Raw genomic sequence first — 5731 nt, 5'->3', positions numbered from 1 at the left:
TATGCTCTTTCTGCCTGACTGGTTAACATCCTATTTTCAGTGCATAAATTCTACATGGTACCCTTTAAAATGCACTCAAATCATGTAATGTTTATCATTCCCTGTTTTCCCCATGTTTATGGACCATCTTGTTGATTCTAAACAGTATCTTCCAGATGAAGTGAAACCAGATCAGTTTAGAAGACTGAAAAATGCAATGTGTTCCAATGGTTTGTCAGAGAAGTGTTTTATATCTCATTAGTGAGCAGAGTTGTGTATTCTGGTTTCTGCCATCAGCATGAACCTATGTTTTGCACAGGAATTTTACAGCCACAAGTTTTGATGATCAGACTTACGGTTTTGGCATCTTTGTAAGTTTCTTTTATGCACGTGACAGCCCATTTATAATCCCAAAATGTGGTCTTTTGTTTCTCTGAACGGGCAACTCAGCTGAACAGCAGCAATAAAAAGCAAAATCACATAATCCTGTAGTCCTAAACCAATATACTCTATTATTTTCAAATGTAATGCTGGTGAGGGGGCTGGAGAACAAGTCTTATGAGGAGCGGCTGAGAGAGCTGGGGTTGTTTAGCCTGGAGAAGAGGAGACTGAGGGGAGACCTTATTGCTCTCTACAACTACCTGAAAGGAGGTTGTGGAGAGGAGGGAGCTGGCCTCTTCTCCCAAGTGACAGGGGACAGGACAAGAGGGAATGGCCTGAAGCTCCGTCAGGGGAGGTTCAGGTTGGATATCAGAAAAAAATTCTTCACAGTAAGAGTCACTGGGCACTGGAACAGGCTGCCCAGGGAGGTGGTTGAGTCGCCTTCCCTGGAGGTGTTTAAGGAACGGGTGGATGAAGTGCTTAGGGACATGGTTTAGGGAGTGTTAGGAATGGTTGGACTCGATGATCCAATGGGTCCTTTCCAACCCTGTGATTCTGTGATTCTGTGATCTTATGAATGAGATCATATGTCTTGCAGTATTAAAGAAAACAATAATATGACTATGAGCACAGGTGTCCAGGCCTGGGGGTGGGTCCAGTTGCACCGGCAAACAACCACATTTTCAAAGGTAATTGGGTCCAGACTCCCAAAACGTCGGACTGTAAGGTGTCACTCTCCACTTCTTGCACATCTAATGAAGAAACATAGTAACTCTCCAAATAGCCTTTCTTTTGACTTCTAACTTGCTTTTCTAAGCAAAGGTTAATGGAATAAAAGAATTTTAAGCAACTAAAAAGCTGGAAAGTTTTAAGTGTGATAATCATTAAATAGTCATGCAAAACACAGTCAAAAAGTGAAATCCCAGTATAATAAATAGTACAATATATTAAACAAATCCATGTAATCCAATGAAAGATGAATACAACTGAAATGTACCTCTCTATCTCAAGTTCATGATTTTTCTCTCCTAGTGTAGACTTCTTATACGTATGTGAATATAATTTAAGCCTCTGTAATTACGCAATACTGATTCACTCCAACTTGATCTAGATCATGGTCTGTCTAGGTCTAGGTAGCTTTTTCCTGTATAGAACGATACTGTTGCAATTGTGTTGGATGCAAAGATTAAAAATGATAGCATTTTTGAGGTGAAAAATAATATATAGCCCTTATCCATTCACTCCATTATGCTTAATTTTACTTTTCCTGCCATTTTGTACCTATTTTGCTATAATTTGTGCTGATAACTAAATAATATCAGATCAACAAAAAAAAAATCCATGTGATTTTTCTTTTATTGCATTTTTCAGACAGAAAATATATTAGTAATAGAATTTCTGTTTGAATGAAAGGGAAAAGAGCTATTACGGTCTCACTGGATGAAGAAGAGGTTATACATAGAATGTGTATGTTAATGACTAGGAGGTGTTGATTAGTGTCATTATTTTACACAAAGGTGCATGAAGCTTTCATAACAAACTTGTAAAAAAAGCAGAATTTGCTTCATTTATGTGTTTGTTTATTAAAGGGAAACAGTCAGCACTTTGCCCAAGTCAGACTAACAAGTTTGGATTCACATCCTTCTACTTCTCCCCCTCATCCCAGTCCCTGCCACCAGCCTGCCCAGTGGACATTACGGTGTGTATTTTACTGCCTGTTAAAATAAGCACTTTTAAAAAAAAAAACATTCTGAATGTTGCTTAGGTCTTCATCAGACCAGTGGGGAACAGGTTGGTGACTTGGCAAATGGCCCTTATTCTCAGCAGTCAGCAGAATGTTGAGCTGATTGGTAGCTCTGGAACAACCAGGGAGGAGAAGCAGCAAAGTAGTTCAAGGAAATAAACCATTAGGTTGCCGAGGGAAAAGGAGGGCCACTCACATGCAGAAAGTATTTGACAAAGGTAGCGTTTTAAAATAGACCTCTTCTTTGCACATAAAGTAAAATCGCCATCGCAGCTCTACGTTGTCCTCACTTGGTGCCTGCTCAAGCAGAGTTTGTTTCTGTAGTGGTATGGTGAAGATTTTCAGAGGCAGAGCTGAGAATCAGCTGGAGAAAGGAATTCCTCTCCTTGAGTTAAAGTGGGCAACTGTGTTCAGTAATGGGCATTTTAGATGAAATGTACGGCTTTGCGTGCTTGTTTATGCTGTGTTGAAAGTCCTGTTATTGCTTTTGTTGGTGGATAATTTCATCTGACAAAGTGCAACAGATTCATCTTTATGTATGAATTTACAAGTACAGAGTGGAAAGCATAAAAAAATAATACAGAACTCAACATGCAGAGTCACAGCACACAAATTAGAACATTCAACAGTTAAAAAATGCTAGGATAGATAATTTTAATTTTTCATAGCACCTCTGTACTTGTAAAGATTTAGCTTTTGTTCATAAACATCAGGAAATCAAGCTCACAGAAGAACAGATTAAACATTGTTTCAAAAACTTGCTTGCATGAAAAAGGAGAATACATTTCTCAGATTTAGCCAGTATTCCTGTGAATGTGTAATGTGCCAATGTATTTTTTCTACTTTAAATTTTGCCGCGTGGTTAAGAAGTAAAACAAAGTCTTTCTCTAGTACTCATCTATGCCTGGGCTAACTTAATGTCTTTGCAAGGTGTCATGGGACAGGGTGAAATGCTGCCATTCCCCAAATCCTTAATAACATCCACCAAGTTATAAGAGATACTGACTACTTCAGTTTTATAAGTCATTTTATACTCTCTGTAGTTTTTGGAATATACTGTAATTCTCAAGAATTTACCTGACACCGGAAAAACCCAGGCATAATGAGAAGGTAAAAAACCCCTTTTTACTTGGAGATTCCAACGTTTCAGTCCTGAAACATCAATATGAATATGGTAATACCATCTGAAGAAAGAGCTAAGCAAAAGCTTGCAATGTGATTAGTTGTTCTTTTTGTGTTCTTGGGTAAATGAAATTTCTTCTGGTTCCTTGTCTTAATTAATTGGTCTTACTGACTTTAGTCATCTCTGAATGCCACTTCTGATTTCTCTGTCCTGTGGTCACTGCTTGGTCTCAGAGATCTGGCTTTCCTTCTTCCACTGGACTTTCTAGCTTTCTTCTACTACTTGAAATTATTCAGTCCACTGTGTCTTCCCATCTGATTAATTTAACAAGTATCCTTACCTCCTGAAAGGAGGAGGAGAGATATGCATGTTCATGTCCATTCTTAATTAATGTTGCAACTAGGCACGCTGTTGTGCAATAATTACTAGAAATCAACGATTTGGGATGTCTGCTATACATTCCGGTAATGAATAAGTTAATGCTATTAAAATAATTCTTACCTTAAAAACATAAAAGTTGAATTAACTTGTGAAAGTATTACTCTGTATTTTAAGCAAGATGCATCCACTTCTCAACAAATAAAATCACATTAACTGGCTTGTCAAACATAAGGAGTACCTTAGAGTGGAACTTGGAATGGCTTCTTAAATAGCATAAACATGGGAAAAACAGAACAAGTCTGGAGAGAAGAATCTTACCAAATTTCAGGCATCACTTTTTACTTCATATGTAAAACATGTTGGATTTTTTTCCCACTTAAGCACATATTTAAATAAACAAGATGACAGAAATAAAATGAAAGAAATTTTCCGGCAGAAGAAAAAATCCATACAGGAATGATGCTGTGAAAGTAATGACGCTCCAGCTGGTAGCTGGAGAACCTCTACCACTACCTCAGAATTCTGGCTTAGGCTGAAGGAAGTCCTACATTCAGGGACCATAAATACACAGATGGACTCCACCATCTATTGAATCTCATTAAGTACCACATGTTTCTGCTGGATATAGAAGTATACCCTCAGGTTACGAATTGCAGGCTGAAGGGTAATGATGGAATAAAATACACTTCTTCACAGGAACACTTGGGTTATTACTAACATCAGAAAATAAAAATAGGATAAAAACGTATGTATGACATAAATATTTAATTTCAGTGCATGCCCTATATTCTTGCATAATAAACAAAATACAATCCTGAAATAAAGTCTATAGATCTGGCCGTTATGTTTCCCCTCTACACTGTACTGGATCTAACTATTTATTTTGCAGGAGAAAAGAAATATGACAAAAGTAATTAACAGAAAGACCTTGAAAATCTTAATCTATTTTTCCTTTTTCAGTACAAGGCTACTTTAAAGACAGAAAAAATGTTACTGAAATACAAAATAAGCCATAAAGCTAGGCAGCGTTGCTTGATCTTGTTTTGATACAGATCCACCCTAAACAAGTTAGTTAAAAGCTACTTTTATATGTATATACACATATACATAGATATTAATATTTGTATTAAAAAAAGATATAAGTTTTGATAGGGAGCACAAGTTAAAATTAGATAATATGATAGTGTTCACACAATATGATAAAAATCTCTTACAATTTAAAAGGATACAAAAGATTACAGCATTGCTTTACTTTTGTCAAATATTTGCTGCAAAAATATGAACCATGTATCAGTGCTCCAGGCTTTGATAAATATCACTGGCACGCAGTTGCCTGCAATAGGTGATGCAAACCTCCGACAGTCTGGAAGCCCTTCAACCCGCTGAAAAGCTGTTGACCACACGATTACTAACACAAGTAGCCTTTTATTTTTGCTTCAGTTTTGATTTGACCCAGAGGGAGAGAATCTAATGAGAATATTAGCCTTCAATACAAGAACTTAATTTTTTTTCAGCCTTTAGAGTAGTATTTTGCCCATATTTTCTCACAGAAATTTTATTACTTTTTGATTTCCACATAATAATCTAAGGTACTTTCTTTCATTTAGCCACAGACCATGGCTATGCTATGAGAGGCAAACTTCACTTTGATATATTAGTTGACATATTAGTTTATTTGGCTACTTACTACAAGGTTGTCTACCTTCAGGGGTCTTTAAAAATCTTACCTAAATAAAGAATGTTCATGGAAATTATTTGGAGCCATGCTGTGCTTTTGATCTGCGTGAATAGTTTCCACAGATTTTACTGATGTTTGAGGTGTAGAGTGTTAAATTGCACTGTAACAATAAAGGCATCTCCCTATTATTACTGCTTGACTACACGATGGACGAAAAATTGTAATTATAATTTCTAGAAGTTTAGAATAAGGATTTTTTCTTTTAGACTAGCAGCTTTTCCTCCCCCCTTCTTCCCTGCCCAATATGCATTTCTTGCTCTTTCTGATTTTTTAATTCTGATTCATTCTGTCTTCAATTTCTTCAAGTAGAAATGGTAAAACTTGTAATATAATATTTTAATTTATAGTAGTACTGGTCAGAGTATCTCCTTTGTTATTTGCTGGC

This window comes from Cuculus canorus, chromosome 1 (assembly GCF_017976375.1).
Source record: "Cuculus canorus isolate bCucCan1 chromosome 1, bCucCan1.pri, whole genome shotgun sequence".
Lineage (NCBI taxonomy): Eukaryota > Metazoa > Chordata > Aves > Cuculiformes > Cuculidae > Cuculus > Cuculus canorus.
The sequence above is the reverse complement of the archived record's forward strand: the minus strand, read 5'-3'. Positions refer to the sequence as shown.